The 23,406-nt window shown below is 41.7% G+C and overlaps 1 long non-coding RNA gene across 1 annotated transcript; it reads right to left on the reverse strand.

The window, feature by feature from the left end:
* Window positions 1-1,988: 1,988 nt before the first annotated feature.
* Window positions 1,989-23,283, reverse strand: LOC121704036. The gene is made up of 3 exons (XR_006030212.1): window positions 23,272-23,283; window positions 9,932-9,941; window positions 1,989-2,135 (listed from the first exon to the last, which is right to left on the reverse strand). It is a non-coding gene; the product is annotated as an uncharacterized LOC121704036 (long non-coding RNA).
* Between the last annotated feature and the right edge of the window lie 123 nt (window positions 23,284-23,406).

A 23,406-nucleotide genomic window follows, 5' to 3' on the forward strand; every position in this document is an offset into this window, starting at 1 on the left:
CGTTTCTGAAGAGCCAATCAGCACATTGCATCGCCTACTGACTAGCCAATCAAGGGACGTCCTGCGTCACATCTCTCATGCGTGTTTTCGTCGGCCAGGGTCGGCGGACACCATAGCGTGCACAGGCAGGCACAGAGCTAACAAACTTAAAGCTACAGCAAGATTTCTTTTATTATATTCACTGAAACCGACACTATTCTACAACAGAACAACATAAATCAGCCGGTGTGACGGGGCGCATACCCACCGTCACGGTAGCGAGGCGCTACCTTTATCATGCAAACGGACTGAGTGTAATTGTTACCTGTGTGGCTGTTTGTCTGACGTGTCTGTGTTCAGTTCACCTCCATACTGTTTTAAAATAATTTGTTAACATTGTCATTCATCATACACCTCTGCCGTAATCCCGTAGCTGTTTTAATTAGTCGACATTACCATCAACACTACGGTGATTTATTGCATGCTACAACCACTATCATTACATCGCTTACTGTTTACAATCATTTACTAGTCACGTCACATATTCTGTTGAAATGACCATGCAACACAAATGTCTGTCTTAACCGTTTCGTTTATTTAGCTCATTAGATACATGTGTGATTGTAGCAGGTAGACCTTCTCTGCCTGCTATTTCCCCATAGCACCTGGAAGTGCTAATGAAGGGGGCGGGGCATAGGCATTTGATCAATCTGGCACCAGTGGAGTGCTACTTAAGAGGGGCAGCAGCCAGTAGCAATGTAGACTCCGCTGGTGTAGTCCCTGTCTGCTACTGTCAGGTATGCTGTCTCCCCATAAACATTTGTGGTTTTATGTTATGTATATTGTGGTGTGTTCTTTGTTTAATCTTCTGTGTTCTGTTCTTTTAGCACAGTCATGCTGATGGGGAACATGGGTCGTGCTGCTGTCTTGTCTTGGTTTTGCTTTGGTTATTTTATGTTTGGTTTTTGTGTTGCCTGTCTTGTCCTTCTGTTTGTAACTTTTATGTTTATTTAGTAGGGAGGTGGCTCTGAGGGGGGCTACTCTGAGCATACGTGTGGTGTGGTTTTGTATATTGCTTATCGCTTTGCAGTGTGCCTTTGCTGTGTAATAGGTGAGCTTTTCTTAATACTTGCATGTAAAATATTTGTGTGGATGTCCATAGTTGCCACCCTCAGATCCCCACCCGTTTGTGTATTAATAAATTCTTTGGTTTCCTGGAATCATGTCTCCATGGTGTAATTACGAACCTGAAAGAGCTGTCTCGGTTTAGCGGTACGATCTCTTAAAGATTCCCTGATGCACTAGGCCTCAGGGTGGCGTAGTCAGGCTGCTGTGATTGGCCCCTTGGCCCTTCCAAAGTATTACCCTGTTACATTATCATTAGGGGTGTGACTTTCGAAACCGACGTCTCGAATCAGTGTCGAGGCTTCGAAGCACAAGTGTTTCGAAACACTGCTTCGAAACGTGGTTCAAAACAGCCATGTCATGTGACCACTGGTTCGAAACATCGTTCAAATCCTCATGTCATGTGACAAGTTAAGTGAACCTTCGATGCATTTCACCGGTGTCGGCAGGCGTGCCCGCGCGTTTAATTAACAGTGTAGACTTTTCTTAAGCAATAACCATGATGGTGTAGTGGTTAGTGAGGGTGTTTTTTGCACGGTAGGCCTAGTCCAGGCTGCTCAAATCTGGTTCGATCCCCGTTTGATTTGTAAGGTATTGTTTCAGAGCGTATCTGTTTATGTTTTCTTACTTCATCACAGTTTCAACCACACAGTTTCAAATAAACTCTCAGAATGGTAAAAGTGTTCAAAAAAATCGAGAGTTTTTATAAGAAAGTGATTTAGAGAACACTAGCGGCAGCAATAAGAATCTCTTTATTGTCACTTCATGTGGAATCCCATCCAGTAATTGACCAAGGGCATGACTGCTTAGCTTTTGACAAAGACTGAACACCGGTAACACAGCGAGCCACGAACTTTAAAGGCTACATCTCCAATACAAAGCATTTGACAGATTTGTTTCACCCTAAACAGCTCTGAGGTGTCGTAATTGTTTCGTAGCTTCGGAACAATTCGGCACAATTGCTTCCAACGTTTCAGTGTTTCATAAAGCCTCACTTTGCCCATCCCTAGTTATCATAGCGTTATGTTTGTCTTACCGGTGTTTCGTCTTGTCTCGTCCTGTTTGTATAAAAATAATGTGTGCCGCGACTGTCCTGTTTAAATGCAGAGCCTGTTTACGGAGAGCCGGATCACTCCCTATTAACTCCATTGTACCTGCAATCTGCTGCAGCTCCGCTAGGGGCGATCAGGAATAAGTGCAAAAACAATGGGGGTCTATGGAGCTAGACGGCTAAATGTGTCTCACCTGGTTGTCGATGAAAAATCGAAGATTGGATTGTGGTTTCTGCAAGATCAATATGGATTATAGGTCAAAAGTTGAATGAACGAGTACTTACGTCCTTTCGATTTCTTACAGGTTGGGTCGTTGTTGCCCACAACACACTAGCTTTCTGCTAATGAATGATGTCACTGACTCATTTGAAAGGCTTTTTAGAACAAATAAGTGACTCAAAAAATATAATACTCAGGGGTGTGTATTTTCTCTGCCCCCTCTTTTGCATGCAACATTCAAATTTCTGGACAAAAAATTATATCCCGAGAAAAGTGGATTTGAGGGCTCCATAGACCTCCATGCATTCTGCACTTATTCGTGAGCGCCCTCATGTGAAACCAGAACAGGAACTGCAACCAGTTCAGAAACTGGAAGTTTCCCGAGAGTGGCGGTTCTCCCCTTACCTAGCGTTTATGGGCTTCGGAAAAACCTTTCTCCGAGTGAAAACATCATCATTCCGCGTCATTCACGTCACTTAATGTGAGTCAGAGGTCGGAAACTGGGGCTAGATTTTGCTAACAGAGTTGCCCAGTTAGGGGCTCGTCATCACTTTTGTCGTCACGTTGTAGTTCGTTTGTAGCCCATGTGGCCTTTCATGTCCAACAGTTTTAATGTGAACTTGGGAATTTGCTGTTTTTGTCACTTGAAAGTTGCATATCTTTCTTTCACAAGCATCTTACACTATATTTTAAGCAAATACAGTTGTTTGTTTAGGATTAGTGAGTGTATGTTTTAACCTTTGTTGTGGCATCCGTGTTTGTCACACATTCCGATGGCAAAGCACATGAACACTTGCTGTCGGAAAAACAAAGTAGCAATGGGGGCGGTCCGAGGTGCTCTGAATGGACCATTATTAGACATTCTCTGTTAAATGTCATTTACACCTCCGGGTCAACCGGAAGTGATTTGAAGTTTAGAGCATTAATAATATTTGCTGTTTTATATACATTTTGACTATGTCAAATTGAGCACGGTGATGAATTATATTTTTTATGTATATCTATTGTAATAGATTGATTGATAATAGCTGTAGCCTATTAGCTTTTTTATGATGGCTTACCTGGAACACCCCTGTCATTTGTTCTGAGTCGATATGTGCCAATCGTGGTGGTTCTCAGGCCTACTTATACTGTGTCTATCAGTCTATTCGGGAGAGCAGTAAGTGACAGGACATGAGTCCTATGCTCTGGGGAGTGATGGCGAACTGAAGCTTTCTGAACTAGTGAAGCTTTCTATCCAATTGTATCGAAAAAAGGTTCAGTACTCGAAGCTTCAGAACTCTGAGGACCTCTGCTGGTGAAAGTTAAGGATAGCATTGTGTCACGAAGTGTTTCAGACATTAGCCATTAATGTCTGAGTCGAAGATGAATAAATGTTGAGCATGAATTAATGGATAAATAAATAAAGTCATAAATAGGCCTAACTAAGCCTATTTTGTACCCTGCATGAATACAAATGTAATTGCCTTCTCTACAAAAACAATAAAGGTAGTATTTTGGCTGTGAACTTGTCTTGTATTTGTAAACAAATACATCAATTTAGAAGGGAGATGAATGAAGAATGGGCATGCACAATGCACACACATTTCTGTGATTATATTGAGTACGTAGCCTAGACCAATTGTAATCTGCATTGTGTTGAAACTGCACGATTTATTCCTGCTATGGAGGTATTATCAGAGACTTTCTAATGAGGAGACACAGCACTCAAAAAATACTCCATAGAAATGCATGGGGCTAGTTTGTCACGCCAATATGGCCGTTGTCTACACATATCCCACCCCTTCCTCGGCAAACCGTCGACATGTGAATACATTGAGCCAATCATATGGTGTGTTGTGAAGACATCGTGCCAATCATGTGTTGTGATCTCGCCGCTGGAGCAAGATTGGTGTCGTGAAGCCTTGCGCACGCGCAGTTCGACCCAAAGACTGTGCCCGATGAGTGCCCATAAAACGTTGGTATGGTATGGTACACTTGGTTGAGTATTATATTTTTTAAAGTCACTTAATTGTTCTAAAAAGCCTTTCAAACGTGTCAATGACATCATTCATTAGCATGATCATAGCATAGCATAGCATCAATGCTAGCGTGTTATGGGCAACAACGACCCAACCTGTAAGAAAACAAAAGGACATGACTCCCGGATTATTTCACTTTTGATTGATAATCCATATCCATTTTGCGAAAAATAAAATAAAATCTGAGGGTTTCAGTTGTTAAATAGGTGAAAACAATAAATGTAGCCATGTAGCTCCATAGGACCCCATGTATTTTGGACTCGCCCACGATTGCCATCTAGGTGAACTCTGGTGAACTGCAGCCAAATTCGGTTTGTATGGGATTAATAGAGAGTGGGGAGGCTCTCCGTAGACGGGCTCTGGCTCTGACCATGCGCCAAGTTACAAAGCTGGAAATGACGCATGGACCAACGTAGATTTTTATTGGATATTCTGTAAAAAGAGAGTCGTCCTTCAGTAAGAGGGTGGCGATAATGCACATAAAGTCCTTGCCTCATAACAAGAAGAAGAAAAAGTTACTCGGGAACGCGCATGGAGTCCGAGTGGAGTCGCCCTGAAGCGCAACTTAATTTCATTGGATAACAGCGGCTCTAACTAAGAGCGGTCTGCCTGCTGTCCTGCTGCAAATATGCATTCGAATATGACGTGAAATATCCGTAGTCGAACTATAAATAAACTATTCGGTTTTTAGTGCCAAGTGTAGCGCATTTTTACAGTCTATGATTAGTTTGTTTTTTATTTTATTGTTTGCCATCTCATAGCAGGTGCTCTAAACATATTCTAGTTTTGGTCCATGACCAAATCAAGCCAATAATAGCCAGTAGCCACAATAATGACTGGAGCCAGAGCTTCAATAGCCACCCTGTTTTGAAAATAATATTAAAGATATTCAGTATTATTGAAGACAACGCACAGAACGGTCAGCCTGAGCGGACAATTACGTCCCCAACTCATCTAAAATGTGGTGTCTTTATTTTGAGTTGTACACCGCAGATGGTAAAGTTGTCTGCGGACTCAGCAAAAAACAGTTTACTTACATATCCACAACATCCAATCTTCGCGCTCACCTGTGGAGTTACCATCCAAATGAGGCAGCGGTGTCAGAGGCACAGTAGGTGTCCAACGTCGTATGATTGCATACTGTAACGCTTGAAGGTTTCAGGACACCAAGCGTTGTTCAACGCAAGCTTTATTGTGAGTACGAGGGCAGGGACTCAGACACAGAACACAATGCAGACAGGGCAGGTCAAGTAGACACACACACTACACATACAGGGGAGGACGCAGCCCCCCACACAAAAAGGGTCACACACGAGGGAGAACTAAAAGGGGAATATGTTACAATAAAGACGCTAACTTTACACTTATAACTTAGGAGAAATAACGACATAAACCCCCAAATGTTCGCTCTCGTATCCCAGCATGCCCTGCGTGGGAGAACGCTATGCAATGTCTTGTGCGCCGACGTTACAATACTTTCCGTAAATCCTAAATTATGTCCGGGGTCTGCTATTTACTTAGGCTGCGCAAAGCACAGGAATTTATTTGAGGTAGGCTTATTCGAGGCAGACCTTTATTTCTTACATTGTACGTTATTGTGAGACATGCGTTTTGTTTGGAGCGGCATACCAGGCTATCAAACGCAGACGATTTTCGGTTTTGGTATGGGATTTAATTTACTTTTTGACTTTTATTATATAGTTAAATGTAGAGACTGATGGGCATTTAAATCTAGAGGCTATTTGATGATCACTGTAAAGTATCGTGTAGTTGAAAAAGTGTTGGAATTTCCAGCTGTTTATTGCGAGACAAGGCCTTTCCTTCATTCATTGAACGTGCGCTGTGCTCTAATGGAAACCTTATTGCATAGCGAAGTAGCCTAAATTTAGGTTTTTTTTTTAATTATGCATGGTTTACTTTTTATTAAATTCGTAGGCTGGTATGCCTCGCGGCAATAATTGTGTTTAAATGTACATTACATTACATTACATTACATTTAGCAGACACTTCTTGACCAAAGTGACTTACATATGTCAGCTATATTACAAGGGATCACATTGTCCCCGGAGCAACTTGGGGTTAAGTGCCTTGCTCAAGGGCACAACGGTGGAAGCCGGGAATTGAACCGACAACTTTCAGGCTACTGCACGCTAGCCCAGCTCCTTAACCACTACACTACCACCGCCCACATGTAGTAGCCTAGTGCTTCAGCCTCTGGCAAGCTCCAAAGGGGGCGGCTATAGGTTGAGAGCAACGTGTTGGAGACCCATGGTGTAACGAGACAAGGTCTTTATGCCGCTGTTGTGTAATTTATTCTCTTTAATCATGTTTAGGCTATGTTTGTTCGGGGCAAACAACAACGAAACAAGATCAATACAATTTTCTTTATTTGTCATATGATGGATAAACAACCATAATATGCACGTCTTCTCATAGGCTCCTCAAGAAATACGCACTGAATAACGTTTGGCTGTAGCCGCCGGATAGGTACCCGCCCACCAACATGTACGCGCATGAGAGCTCGTGCCCAACACGGATTTTCGTGCATGGAGCTGGTTCCAAATGCTCCATGCAGCGCCATATTTGAAAATGGCGTATGCTAACATGCCGAAGCTAATCTGCACGCTCTTGACCCCCTGATTCCTGCACACGCCTGGACTCGAACCCGCGAAACAGACGCACCTTGGAACGGGAGTCGAGCGTGCTGACAATTGAGCTAAAAGCCTGGGCTATAAGCTTTCGTGTCAGCAGCACTATTGACTCTGTTGGCTCTCCTTCTTCAACAACCCACAACGGCGCACCCAGTGTCGCGCAACTTTAATGCTTTGATTAAATTTCGAAGTAGTCACGTGGGTGTGTGTGAAACGAAGCTTCGGACGTCACTGATCACGTGATTATCACAAAACGAATCAAGCTCCGATACAAAGCTTCACTCCAAATTGGTTCATGTCTTCGATACACGCTTCAAAGCAGGGGGTTCACAGGTAACATCACTAGCTCTGGGTTGACTTGCTAAAGTCTGACATTATTGCCAGCTGCAATTATCATATTTTTTTTGACTATCATGTCAATGTTTTGTTTCATTTATTGAAAGTATTTTTTTTTTAGTTTGTTTATTTTTATTACCCTAACTGCCAAATATTGGCCCTATTTGGGAATAAATAAAATCCCATCATCGAACTTACCAATCGAATGTGACCAACTTGCTCAAGACTGCACTTCCCTTATTTTACCCTTCAACAGCCGGTTTTAGAAAAAAACCCGCACTTCTACCTCCACCTAGAGCCTGTTATTTGTGTTGAAAAATTCCATAGCTCCCGGTTCTTCTGGTCCAATCAGAGCAGGGCTGTGTTAGATATGGCACACTGACGAGCACAAACTCATTGAGGGGATGCTCGGTGGTAGTGGGGGAGGGGCATGAGAGTTGAAAACATTCAACAAGTCCCCTCAATCTGTCAGACTTGCCTACTGCACCTTTAAGGGTACTACATACTCGCCACTCCCGACCGGTAGCGCGACAATGGGACGTCACAGGAGCGGCGTAACCATTATACTCGTGCATGGTGGTCGCGACACTAGTTGCACTATTCTCCTGAATTGGCATCGGTCTTAACTATTTCAACGTAATAAACCCGTTAGAAATCATTTGGATGGTTAAATGACCTGTTCCGTTGAAAATGGTGACTTTCCCCGCTGCGCCTAGCATCCAACCTTGCAACGTTGAGACTACCGTCCCGGAAAGAGAAGTGAGAAACAAACTCGTTTTAAATCGTCTTTCTTACCTTGTAACATCCACATAGTTCTGCCAAACTTATGCTAACCGTTCGCTAGCTTGTAAACAAATCCATGTGCTTTATCGTTCGTTACCTTTTACCACAGTTTGAAATAGCATAATGCACAATTTCTCCAGCAGAGGGGGAAATCCTGCCAAGTTTCCCTTTAATGGCAGTAAAAACTACCTCTGTGATGATACTTCCAACTTCGGTTGCTGCTATTCACAACTATCATCGTTACCATCTAGTTTCCAAGGTGTGTGCAATTACTGTAGATAGATAGATAGATAGATATTTATTCATCCCGAGGGAAATTTTAGCTAGCTGGCTGATGCTGAGAGATGAGTTTGTGTAATTTCCTAAGGTGGAAAGAGATTTCAGGTCTTAGCAGATATCCTTTGGTTGAAAATAAATATCTTTGTTACCTTTTGCTGGATTATTGGCATGTCCCTGGGTAGTTCTTTCATCTTAATTCCCTGTGTTCTATAAGTTTGAGTATATATACTCAATATACATCTATAAGTATGAGTATATATACTCTTTTGATCCCGTGAGGGAAATTTGTTATCTGCATTTATCCCAATCCGTGAATTAGTGAAACACACTCAGCACACAGTGAACACACAGACTGGTAGCTTCATTAACTTATCCAGCAAACTATTTAAAAATCACAACTCTAGCTGGTAACGTAGGCAGGTAAATTTCCCTCTCTTCTCAAACTGACTATTCAAACATCATGTTTATTTAAGATGTGGGCTAGGCATATTAGTCTGGAATATTTTATTTTTCTTGAATATTTAATTTCTAAATTAAATGCCATAATGAATGTAAGACAAAATGTAAAGTTAATTTGTAAAGTGTATTGCTGAATAACTTGGTTGATTGACTGACTGAATTTTGTATATAAAAGATAGTGAAGACTGTTTAAGGTCACACTCACCCCTTGCTAAAGCGCAAAATGGTTTAATCCCCCTGCAGGACTAGGTAGGTTATGCACTTTCTGTTGTCAAATTGATAAAGACGCTTTCTTAAGTTGCTTGTGTTTTGTCTATTTGCAAGTGTTTTGTTGATTTTCATGTGTTATCATAAATTACTGTTGCTCTGATGAGAATGGCCCTTGTAAGTCGCTTTGGATGAAAGCGTCTGCTAAATAAATAAATGTAAATGTAGTGATTTTTTTAACAGTGTGGAAAGATTTCAATGACCTATTTCCACACAAATAAGAAGGCTGTGGTTATAGATCTACTTTTTGATTTTAATTTGTGCATGCGGTCACATAGTCTCTGCGTGTAATCACATAGCCGTAAGTTATACTGTAGTTAAAGGAATAGTGAAAAGATATACAGTCTATTTCACACACACACATACACACACACAGATAAGAAGGCTGTGGTTTTATGACTGCTTTCATTTTGTGCATACGGTCACATAGCCTGTGCATGCACTTTAAATTTTGTGGTACTTGTGACAATGACAATAAAGACCTATTCTATTCTATTCGATTATAGTCTATTCCTATTCTATCCTATATAGTCACATAGCTCTGGCAGCTAGTTTCATGTCCCCTTTCATTTTAAGGCTTTCCAGCTTTGGGTGTGGGTGTATTTTATTTTTTACCACCAGAAAATGTTATGCTGAGGTAAGCTTAACAGGTGTCACCTTTACATTATTCAAAGCTGCTAGGGTATAGTTGCTTAGGAGCTACTATGTGAAGAAATCAAACTCTCAAAAGACATGCTTAAAATTGTGTTAGGAAAAAAACAAATTGAATACTAGTCTATTGTAGGTTTTTATGGGTTGTATTGCAATGTGCTATCAATGAATGTAATATCTAGCCCCTAGCATTTTGGGGGGCCCAGAATTATTTTCTGTCATAGGGCCCACATTTTCTAGCAGCACCCCTGACCGTACTCATAGGCACAAATATGAAATGCGTGTTTGGTCCTATCTGAAATTATTAGCGGTCTGTAGCTAATGGCGCCTGCAGGTGTATGGCCATACTGCATGCGCTGTGCTTACCATCAGGCTACTTCTATGAGTAGAGAACGAATCTCCCGTGTGTATTTCACTCCAAGTTGGTCTACCATAACTTCCCAACTGTGCACTGTAGCCCATAAACTGCATGACATAGGCTATTTATATTTTCTGTAAAATAACCACATGCATTTGTTCAACTTTATGAATTACCACTATGCTATTTGGAACGCACAGATTTTGTGGGGGGCGGTATTTGGCCCCTGCACTTTGAAACTCATTCCAGAACACAATCAGTGATTTATTACATTGGTGGGAAGCTGAGCTAATTTTTTAACCTTCCCACCAATGTAATAAATTCCTGCAAGCGTAATAAAAATTCCGTTGGTGGGATAGTGGTAGGGAATGATTATGAGGATATGGCAGGACTTCCTCCCCCTCCCTCCCGTACAATAGAAACTCTCCTAAATATGCATATCGTCGGTGATTGACTGGAACAGTTTGTTATGTTTTTATGGTCCAGGGGGGTATTCCAAGTACGTGACAAACCTGGGTATTCAGAGTAAGACTATGTTTACACAAAGCAGGGTATTTTCCTAAATGAATATCTGGGCATCTACGTTTGCAAATAAAACTGCATTTACACAAGACCGTTTTTTAAAAAAAATGTGTTTACACAAACCCGTGTACATACATGCTGTCATGAACACGCCAAACCACAGTGGCAGTCTAACGATAAGCTCAAGCTCACATTAACCAATCAGAATCCTGAAAAGTTGCCCGAGCCACCGGAAACGGAAGTGTACTCTCTTCTTCGGATAGAAGCAAGTTGTTGTCGATACAGTAGGCCTACACATTCTTCTGTGCTCCTCCACATAAAAGAGGAGCTGAATTTGCAAATGCAAACAGACAAAAAGGGTCTGCACCAACATAAACGCGATGGCTATTCTGAGCGCATCCACGATCACCTCAGCCCCAAAATGTGAAGTCGCACGTGAGAACATGTAAAATGTAAACATTGGTCGCACATTTGGTGTACTTCTGTCCAAAACTCTGTTTACCACAGTTTACAACCAAACGCATAAACAACTCACTTTGCCCGTAGTTTTTTTGGATAACCGTTTTACGGGGTGAATTCTCCGTTTGCGTCTAAATGAAAGGCTCAAACGTAGGGAAATGTCTTCGTTTATAAAAATACACATGCTCGTGTAAACGGGGTCTTAGTGTAAACCTCCTACAAGAGCTCTATGGCATTGTTTTCTTAGGAGAGTGCAGTCATACAGCTCTTCTGTTAGGAGCTTTACCACTTACTCTGAGTTAACTTTTACCCAGGTTTGTCACTAAACCACATACTTGGAACACCCCCCAGGCTGGACCAGGTTGTTTTTGTTGCCATTTTTGGAGCCTGGGCTATCCACCAGATATCATTTTAGATAGATAGATAGATACTTTATTGATCCCCAGGGGAAATTAAAGGTCTCAGTAGCATACAGACATCACACACACATTCACTAACAGCAGAGTGCCAAAAAACGTAATATTACGTTTTTTTAATTACGAAACTAGACACTCTAACACACCTTATATGTGATTTTGGGAACTCTGTGATGAATGGAAATTAAATATATGACGATCGAAAACTCATGAAAAAGATCTGGACATTTTATCTGGACGTTTGATCTTAACTCGGCTTTTGATGGTTGCTTTGTTTCCACCATCTCCTTGGTCTTTGAAGTGTTGAGTTGAAGATGATTGAGTTTGCACCATTGCACAAAGTCCTCCACCAGGCTCCTGTACTCCTCCTCCTGCCCGTTCCTGATACACCCCACAATCGGCTTTTGATGGTTGCCGCTTTGTTTCGAATCAGTCACTGATTAGCCTATTAGTGACATGCACGCCAGGTCAAAATCAGGTCATTTATTTTCGTGGGTTTATCACTAGGTGGCAGGTCTCGTTAGATCTCTTCCCAGAAACTTTGCAGGCAACACTTCTCAGGTGCTGAAGGGAGAAATGAAAAAGTCGAAGAAAAAGATATTGCAGCAGGTGCGTTTTCGCCAGACAACGCTGGATGAGTCCACCTTTCTACTAAGACAAGATGACTCTGAACACGACAGGTCAAAAACATTACAAGGAGTGACTGAACACCGTGCTGAGGAGAGAGTTCCATCTCCACCACGAGCCGGGCCTAGCGGAGTGGGTGGTAGGCCGAGTCGCGCTTGCAAGAGGGCACGCCCTTGCCAGAATATGTCGGTGATAGTGACTCATAAAAGACGCAATATCTCCATTTCTAGAAAAAAAACAGGGATTTTGATGAAAACTAGCCACTGTTTAGCTTGGGATTTCTCAGGAACAGAGGTGTGTAGAAATACACGGTTTGCACCCACTGAGAGCAAGTCTCACCATTCAAACGAGCCATTGTACGTGTTCATAGCTATAGCACAGAATATGCTGTGGCTGTACAAAAATCATCAACAATGGTCTAGATTGCTGGCACTCTAGGACAAAGCTTCCGAAAACAGCTTGGCATTCAATGCGTTAAAAGTATATAATATAAAAAAACACAACTAAGCAATTAGGACAGTAGAAGATAAAGAATAAATATACTGTACTAAAATACAAATTATACTAAATAACACTTAATCTAAATCAATTCTAAAAACAGTATCCACATAGTGGGTGATTAATCAATCAAGAGGCGCTTGCAATGACTGAGGCAGGGACTGAGCCTGTGATTTTCTGTGCATAGTAAGGGTAAGGTAAGGTGCTCTGTGTAAGTGAGTGTCATGGTGATTGTGCAAATGAGTAAGTCCAACAGTGCAAGAATAAAGTCTATATATATATATATCTATATATCTATATATATAACTATATTAAGAAAAGGTATAAGTGTGGCCACAGTTCGACTGTGGCATTGAGGGAGGGGTACGCAAACAGTGAGGCAGAAAGATAGTGGTAAAAAGGGGCTAGTGGACAGACAGTATCCAAACATGGAGGGGGTGAAGAGGCAGACAGACTATGCAGAGAAGTCTATCTCTCCTCTTCCCTTAAGTGAAGCATTGAACAGTTCAATGGCCCTGGGGACAAATGACTTCCGCAGTCTGTCTGTTGTGCAAGACAGTGAGCAAAGTCTCCAGCTGATCAGGCTCTTCTGCTTTACAATAGTGCTGTGGAGTGGATGACACTCATTGTCCAAGATGTTGATCAGTTTGTTCAGGGTCCTTTTGTCAGATATTGAAGTGATGCACTCCAGTTCAGCTCCCACTACAGAGCCAGCTTTCCTTACCAGCCTGTCAAGTCGCCCCGCATCCTTCTTCTTTGTGCTTCCTCCCCAGCATACCACTGCATAGAAGAGGACGCTTGCAACAGATACTTGTAGGTGCTTACCACCTCCACATTGACCCCATCAATGGAGACTGGTAGCAGAGTGAGCTTAGACCTGCAGAAATCCACCACCATCTCCTTGGTCTTTGAAGTGTTGAGTTGAAGATGATTGAGTTTGCACCATTGCACAAAGTCCTCCACCAGGCTCCTGTACTCCTCCTCCTGCCCGTTCCTGATACACCCCACAATTGCAGTATCGTCAGAAAACTTCTGCATCTGGCATGACTCGGTGTTGTAGCAGAAGTCAGATGTGTACAGGGTGAACAGGACTGGAGAGAGCATAGTTCCCTGTGGCGCTCCGGTGCTGCTGATCACACAGTGAGAGACAGTTCTTCAGTCTGACGAACTGTGGTCGCTCGGTCAGGTAATCTGTAATCCAGGTTACCAGGTGAGTGTCCACACCCATCTGCAAGAGTTTGTCTCCCAGTCTGAGGGGTTGGATGGTGTTAAAAGCACTTGAGAAATCAAAGAACATGATTCTCACAGCACTTTTCCCCTTGTCTAGGTGAGAATGTGTCCTGTGTAGAAGATAAGTGATGGCATCGTCCACGCCCACTTTCTCCTGGTATGCAAACTGTAACGGGTCTAGTGCATGGCGTACCTGGGGTCTGAGCATACCTAAGACCAGTCGCTCCATTGTCTTCATCACGTGATGTTAGAGCGACAGGTCTGTAAGTCATTAAGCTCACTAGGGTGTAGCTTCTTAGGGACAGGGGTGAGACATGATGTCTTCCACAGTGTTGGCGTAGACTCAAATTGAAGATGTGCTTCAGTGGCTCCCCCAGTTCAGCAGCACAGGCCTTGAGTAGCCTTGGACACAGTCTGTCAGGCCCCGCTGCCTTATTGGTGTGAAGTTTCTTTAGTATTGCTCTTACTTGATCTGCTGTAATGATGGGGGGTGTGAGGGGAGGGGGGGGGGGGGTGGTGCACCTGGAATCTGTGTGTCTGATGGCTGTTGACTGAGGTCTTTGTCACCACAATGTTCGTGATCGCCATCGACCTCCTTTAAGTCCTCTCCATTCTGTAACACACTCCAGTCACTGCACTCGAGGCAGTCTCTCAGAGCCTCATCCGCTTCAGGTGTCCACTTTCTGAAGGTGCGTGTGGCAACTGGTAGCCTCTGTACTTTGGGCTTGTACATTGGCTGGAGATGAACGTAAACACAGACAGCTATTGCGTGCGAGAACTCCCTCGGCATGTAGTACGGACGGAGACTAACTGCTAATAACTCCACATCCTTGCAGCATACAGTTTCCTTCACTGTAACATGTCCGGGGTTGCACCATCTATTGTTTATGTACAGCACCAGTCCACCTCCCTTCTTTTTGCCAGAAAGTTTACAGTCTCTGTCCAAACGAGCTACACTGAAGCCGGGCAGCTCAACGTTAGAAGTGGGGATATAGCTTGTTAGCCACGTCTCTGTAAAGCATAACAAACTACATTCCCTGTACAACTTCTGGTTGGGCCGCGATAAACCGCGCTGTAGGCTATCATTTAATGTCATCTCAGACAAAGAATTTGGGTCCTGCAATCCGGTTTTTAAGTCAATTTTAAAAAGGTACCGCAAAAAGGGAAAATATGTCAGTGTCCATCATCCCCACATCCCTGATCAGCACCTCCAGATGCTGCGAAAATCTGAAGCGCTTTCGCCGTATACACCCAGAGGCCTTGTCCGTAAGGTCTGGTTTGACATTCAGTTATCCATGGCCCGTCGCGGCAGAGAGGGAAACCGGGAGCTCACAATGCAGTCATTCATCGTCAAGGTTGACAAAAATGGACAAGACTACTGTATGTCACATTTGGATACAACCCTGACACTAAAAATCACAAGGATCCGTGCGAGCCACAAAAAGAGCTTCTGCGAGGATTCATGTATGTAACTGATGATCAATTATGTCCGGTGCGGAGTTTTAAAAAATACTTTAAAAAAGTGTCCAGCAGATGCCACCGCCTTCTATCTTCACCCTAAGCGGCTTCCACAAGATGTACTGTAGGCCTGTAGTACACCAGAGAGCCCATGGGGGTCCATTACCTAGGCAGCATGCTTAAAACCATCTGCGAAGAGGTAAGACATTATAAATGATAACCATGTTTTAAACGTCTAATGTTAACCTAGCCTGCAACATATTTTTTAACACTTGTAACCTGTTACTGTTAGGTGGGGCTTCCTCCATACACAAATCACTCCTTGCGAAGCACTGCTGTCCATCGTCTATCCAAGGCGGGCCTAGAAAGTCGACAAATCATGGCAGTAACTGGGCATCGCTGTGAGTCCAGCCTTCGGAGCTATTATACTCCAAGTCTGGAGGATAGGAAAGACTGGAGTAACATTCTCAGTGCAGTGGTCCGCACTACTTCGTTGGCAGGACGCTCCTCTGGTGAACAGCAACACGGAGTTGACAGCGGTGCCTCAATGTCGAAGAAATTTGAACTTCCCATATCAATGACAAACTTCACTGTGTCGGAAAGGTGTTAAAAATGATTAATTAATTACTAATCTAATTAATTCATAAATAATTTAGAATCGGGTTATAATGATATAATGATTCCTGAAATTAAAGGAAATAATTTGTAAACTCTATAGCAGGCTGTTTTCATAAAAAAGCTACCAACAATGCATGTGATTTCCTGCAGGACAGAACATCTGGCGCGTTAGTTTCGTGGAAGTAGAGGCTATGTGTAGAAGGCTACGCAAACTGGCTAAAAGCAGGGCAACTGTCCAAAAGGACTAATTAAAGCGACTGAAGCAGAAGCAAGAGAGCAGGAGACGGGTAAGGATGGGGGGCAGAATGATGAAGGTGGAGGTGGAGCGCAGGTGGATAAAAGAAAGGATGAGACAGAAAACACTGCGAAGAAAACGAAAGTAGCCTATGATGAGGCATATAGGCCTAGGCTTCACGTGGATTGATTACATTGTTACCAAAATTGATAGGCTAACTTTTAACAGATTCCATGAATGGTAACCATAACAACCAAATGAATGAGGGCGGTCTAGCCTAATCTCTATTTTTTCATGAGCAAGTAACAAATCGACCGTTTTTTCTGTAGATTGCTCCTTGTTTTTCTTTTCTATTTAAAAAAAAAAACATCACAGAACAACAAACACACAACCGGGTGATAAGCGGGATAACGGCCTTCGAGGTGTCCTATACGGAATTAATGGACTCGGGCGGAGGAGTTCTTTGCCAGGACACCTCGGCGGCCGTTATCCCTTACATAACTCATAGGCCTTTTGCCAAGACAGACGTGCTGATGTGCTAACTGTTGCCTACTGGGGTTTGTTATTTTATCCACATGGTATATATGGCCTATAAAACATTGTGTTAGCTCACAAAACTGCAACCTATGCCATCACAAAACTTTGCCCTTTACCAGTTTGCCAGCCTCTTCGTGAAGTCAGGAGCTGAGAATGAGAGTGAAGCTTAGTGATAACTGCCTAATATCTAGACAGACACTCACAATCCTCTGCCATTTACAGCAACCTTTTGTAAACTCATACACTGATATATGGTTAATTATTGTCTATTATTGGCTTATGAATGGAGGTCAGAATCATTTTAGGACTTGCAGGAAATGATGGCAGTAATGATAACCATCATTTATAATGAAAGTCACGCTACTGATACACTACCCTTTTGACACCCATAGTTAAATTGGTGGCCAGTTTCCTCTGCTGAATCCCCTTGAAAGTCAAACACATATACTCACCTAAAGTTCGAGCACGAGCTGAAGTGACGAGCTTCTTTGGTGTTTGGATAGCCTGGGTTGAGGTTTGCTGCTTTGGGCTTAATTTATTGTGTATTCATGATCCATCTGAGATTTTGTCAGACTTTGTTTTGCTGCATTCTGCTCATGCTTTACATGGTCTCGTATATACAGGAGCTTTAAAGTCATCTTGAGAGATGGTCTCTATATCGTCAGTGCATGTAGAGCAGGAGCGGAGTGGGGAACTAAAATCCACCGGGAAAATTCTGCACTAGCACTATCCACAGTTCCTTTCTCCAAATGTATACAATGCTATTACTTTGATTAATACAAAAACATATTCAATGCTGTAAATTAAACTAAAATCCACCGGGAAAATTCTGCCCCCCCCCCCCCCCCCTTCATATGCATATTATTGACAATAAAGTGTAGGTTTTATGCTTTTATGGGTTTTCTATTAATAAACAAATGCTGAAATATAACATCAAAATAAAATGATAAAACTATATTGTATGACAGACCTGGATCCACAACATGAATTATAATAGAAGACATATTTTACAGTATCTGAAGTTAATGCCCTAGTGAACTGGCATCTGTAACTATAGCTTACTTGGATGAGTTTAGGGACCAAAACTCTAGACATTGTCAATACAGGCCTAAACAGGATATATTTGGAGAAAGGAACTGTGGATAGTGCTAATGAAATACAACAAGCCAATCAACCACTGAAAAACCAGGCACTTTCAATAAATTTGTAAGGAACTATAGATATTTAAGTGCAGTATAAAAAGAGCTTTGTGGGTGGATTGAAATTCCAAGCATCATGCAAGGACATGTATCTGGGTATCATAGCACTCCAATAGTTTTATATACTTATTTATATGGGGATGGGGTTGCAATAAATTTGTACCAATGTAATAACTTCCTGCAAACGTAATAAAAATTCTGTTGGTGGGATAGTGGTAGGGAATGATAATGTGGATATGGCAGGACTTCCTCCCCCTCCCCCCTATACAATAGAAACTCTCCTAAACATGCATATCGTTGGTGATTGACTGGAACAGTTTGTTATGTTTTTATGGTCCAGGGGGGTATTCCAAGTACGTGACAAACCTGTGTAAATCTCCTACAACAAGAGCCCTATAGCATTGTTTTCTTAGGAGGGTGAAGTCATACAGCTCTTCTGTTAGGAGCTTTACCACTTACTCTGAGTAAACTTTTACCCAGGTTTTCACAATATTCTAGCCTCTGTAACTCTGTGCCAGTACATCACATATTCATTCTGATTGTTTCCTAAGAAACTACAGAGTCCCAGCTTTCTTAAGAGGGTAGAAGAAGGTAGCCTATTTGATGGTAGTCCAAAATAGGTGGGAACAGTACCCTCTGAAGTGCCCTCTCATCAAGGTTTTGGTCTGAAGTGCCCTCTCATCAAGGTTTTCAATAACATACGCCTCAATACATATTCAGGTAAAACATCAGTCCTAGTGCTACTGGACCTTAGTGCAGCATTTGACACTGTTGATCACAATATTTTAACATACAGACTAGAACACTGGGTTGGATTTACAGGCATAGTTATCAACTGGCTGAAATCATATCTACAAGAAAGGAGTTTCTTTGTTGCCATTGGAAACTGTACCTCAACACCAATGTCTTTGACCTGTGGTGTTCCCCAGGGGTCGCTCTTGGGGCCACTATTATTCAACCTCTATATCAGGCGTCACCAAAAGGCGGACCGCGGTCCGAGTCTGGACCCTGACGATGATCCTATCCAGACCCGGACCATAATAGCCTAATTTAGATTTTCATGTAAGATTTCAAAGCTGCGCTAAATGTTTCATTGGTTAGGATAACAGCATTTACTTCAGGAACCATCATTTCGCTTGCTGCTTCTCAGCCAGTGAAATCTGTGAATTCTGATAAAGTCGAGTCAGTGAGTAAGGGACTGTTACCGAGGTGAAGTTAGTTTGATATTTGATATTCGGATATTCAACAGATATTCAATTTTTTTTTAATGCAGCCGGTTTCACCCCGTGTTTGCAGACAATGTACAAACAGATGACCTGTCTACTTGCTCCCAGCCGACCTACTTAGGGACCGTCTATAAAGTACCTTCTGAATTACCTTCATAGTCTTTTTTGTCAATAGCTTTGACATCATGTGACCTAGTGACTCCAAACCAATGCAGAATAGTTATCCTATATTGGACTCATCAGACACACCTCTTTTTATAGCGACTGTATGCACGCTGTATTTTATATGAATTTTTTAAAGAAAATACATTATTTCATATAAAAAACAGACTCCTTTTTTTCAATACCTCCCAAGCCCAGTCTCCTTTTTTTCAAATTTGATCTGAATATATGTTATTTCCCATAAGAAACTGTCTCCTTTTTTCCAATACCTCCCAAGCCATGTGACCTAGTGACTCCAAACCAATGCAGAATAGTTACCCTATATAGGACTCATCAGACACACCTATTTGTATAGCCACTGCATGCAGACTGTATTTTATATGAATATTTTAAAGAAAATACATTATTTGCCATCAGGAATGGTCTCCTTTTTTCAATACCTCGCAAGCCATGTGACCTAGGGACTCCAAACCAATGCAGAATAGTTATCCTTTATGGGACTAATAAGACACACCTCTTCTTATAGCCACTGTGTGCACACTGTATTTTCTATGAATGTCATCTTTAGGAGAAAGTCCGTAGGAGTCGATTGCATTACGTCGTTGCACGACATCACGTCACGTGACATTTCAAAATTCCAACCTGTTAATAAGCTAGTAAATAAATTTCTCGCCAACGAGTGTAAGCTGGTCCAATATTCACTCTAGTTCGAGCTCTTTCTCTATCATGCTCCCGTTTTCTTTTCTTCGCCTCCTCCGACAAACCCTTCCTTTTCCTTGCAGGCTCCGTCATAATGATAATTGAAAAGCTACCTGGCTGCTAGGTATCTTCCATTTATATGTACCTGCCGAGTATGCTCCACACAGAGCTTTGCAGGATGCTCCACCTATCGGCTTTTGTAACACTTGCCATAAAGCAAGTCACATTTGTAGTCTCATTCGGACTACAAAACGCTACCCGACGACCCAAACTTACATAGTGCGGTTATAGCCGATAGAGGGCCACAGAGCGAATGCGGAAGTGCCGTTTCACCCTGTTATGAGTTGATGAACCACTGAAACGAGTTTGGAAACATTATTTTAAGGTACAAAAAAACTCTTTGGTGTTGCTTTAAAAAAAAAAAAAAAAAAAAACGCAGACGAAATTGTGAATTTCCAGAGCGTGTTACTCCACACTCAGCAATCGACTCCTACGGACTTCCCCCTAAAGATGCCAGCTGCAGCAGCAACATTTCCGGAAAGGTACTGACTTGATGAAATTCATTCTGGACTCTCTATCCGACCACATAAAGACCTCGGGATACTTCGGTTTGGCTTTAGGGACCCTCTACTCACTACCACGTAAGTGTAATGTTGTTTGGAACTGTAGAAGAGGTATAAAAATGGCGTTTTGTAGCGGCGAAATGACATGCCCCTGGTCACTTCCAGGCTAACGAGTTTTGACTAAAAACGGTAAAATCGAACTTCGAATCGAGCGGAGGAGGGTGTTAGATCTTGCTCACAACCAACCAGTCACAACCTAACGTGATGGTCATTTTCACGGTTGATTCATGCGTGGTTTCAGTGGTCTATAAATGTAAATCGTTTGCGAGGTTCAGCCTTTTTTCAACATGACTTAACTTTGGTTTGACTGTGCGAGTTTGTTGGCTGTTATTGAGATATTTTGAAAAAGAAAGAAATTGCCGACGAAGACACTAAAGACATGACGAGATGAGATTTTTTCCACGAATAACAGATAATGATAAGCAGACTAGGAATCAGAGGCTGAATCGTATTGAGTCGACTAGCTTTATTTTGCATGACCTTGATCAGAACAGTAACGTTTTCAGAATGTATTAACAACCTATCAAGCATGATGATTTCACGCAGAGTTAGTGCCACCTCCGTAGACAGGCTCTGGTGTCACAAACTCCATTTGAAGACAAACTATGAAACATTGCCGTTGCTATGCAACCTTGACTGGGGGAGTCGCGGCGTCTGAAGCGTGCGTTAGCTTAGTGCTTCTTACTGATATATTTCTACCCAGAGGACACTTTTGCTTCTCATTTGTATCCCTTCTGTTGCTAAGGAGGCAAAATGGTGATTCTCTTTTAAGGATCATTTAAGTATTACTTTTGTCACAATTATTTCTCCTAATTTTGCCTTAGGAGAAATAAAACAAGCAAAAGATGAGACATAGCAATAAGACAAGTAGGAGTCACATAAGAGATTAGTTTGAGAAGCAGGAGAAATACAGGATATCTCTTATATGTTTGAGTGTAGTCTCACTTACAACTTGTTTCTCCTTAGGAGAAATAATAGAGCAGATGGAGTCACATAAGAGATATTAGTTTGAGAAGCAGGAGAAATACGGGAGATCTCTTATATGTTTGAGTGTAGTCTCATTTACAACTTGTTTCTCCTTAGGAGAAATAATAGAGCAAATGAGGAGACATTGCAATGAGAAACTGTTGAGAAGTAGGAGTTACAATTGAGATATCAGTTTGAGGGTCAAAAACTAGGGCACTCCATAGCATTTAAAACTTTTATTTTATAAAACAAAGCAAAACAGTTGTACTTTAAAAATGGACTTTAAGCAATGGGAGCTTGCACAGTTGCACTTTAAAATGGACTTCAAGCAATGGAAGCATGTTAATGCCTTGATATGTTCTTTTTATAATGTGTATTCTTATTTTTTTGTGTGTGTGAGTGTGTATGTGAGTATTATTTTTAAAAACTGCACAATGACAATTTAAGTCTATCTATAAATCATACCACATGGAGAAATGAACTAATAAACAATAACATAAACAAACTGAACTTGTGCCATACTGTGTACAATGGTGGATGAAAGCGTGGGATGGTCAATCTGCGTCTTTTATCCTGGTGGTGGAACCAACCAAAGGGAGGAAGGAGAGAAGAGCAGAAAATAGAACATTGTTAATTTGTGAGCCACTCAAAAATACAAAGTAAGACATTTGTTTGACCGTCTGCTTTCATAACTGTGGGAATTTCTATACAGCACAAAGATCAGACACACCTTATTAATCACTTAAACACAGAATGGGGGATGTCATAGCTACCACTCACATTTGCTATATGTTGCCCAATTGAAAAACAGATTGTATTGATATATTTGTCAAGCTTAAACAAGTTTGTTGAATTCACTCACCTCATCTAGTGAGTAAACTGTATTGTCAGGCTAGGATTAACCCCTATCCAGCTTACCACTAGGCAAAACCTTGTTTTGGTTGGACTAAGCCTATTCAGTGTAAAAAAAAATGGGCATCTGAAAATAGTTTAGTTCAGAGTCCTGATGTCAAAAAAGTAATTTGGGCAATTTTTTTTGTCATCTGGGAGCTGGCTCCATAGTCAGAACGCATAACAACTAAATGCAGCGTTGTGTAAACTGATTCAAAGCCTTGTTGTTCGAGCTCACCAGGCACTGTCCAAAGGACAAAGAACAATAAAATGTGTCATAACCTAGACAAGTTATGGACAAGAAAGTAAAGCTGACTCAATATGGCAAAAAAGCCTTCGGTGTCTTCTTTCCATTACAGGGTTTCCCCAGGTTTGACCACCCCAAATAAGACTTTTTTAAAGACCTTTTTAAGACCACTTACATGAAAATTAAGACCTACATCACACCCATTATGCGGTTGTAAAACACCAGATCAAATCCATAATGACAATTAAAACAACACTTCCCCATGATGTGCTGTCCTCTCCTTTCGACTGATTATGTTGATTCATTGCTGCCGGTGCGAAAACCCAGAGTATTGTTTGCGCATATCCTAAGAAATTAGACTAGTGTAGTTGCCACGATAACAAAATTATTGTTTCGATACCGATACCACATCAAGAATTGCGATTTCGATACTTCTTCGATAATTCTTAAAAAATGTATTTGATTTGGGGGCCCAGACCACCTTGACATCATCAGTAATATTGAATATAGTGTTATCATTCACACCAGTGGGCATCCTAGATTCTGCTTGACTCTTTCCACAAACACAGAAAATTATGGCTTATTTCATATGTTTCTATTTCATATACCTTCG

Source organism: Alosa sapidissima, chromosome 2 (genome assembly GCF_018492685.1).
Source record: "Alosa sapidissima isolate fAloSap1 chromosome 2, fAloSap1.pri, whole genome shotgun sequence".
In the NCBI taxonomy this organism is placed as follows: domain Eukaryota; kingdom Metazoa; phylum Chordata; class Actinopteri; order Clupeiformes; family Clupeidae; genus Alosa; species Alosa sapidissima.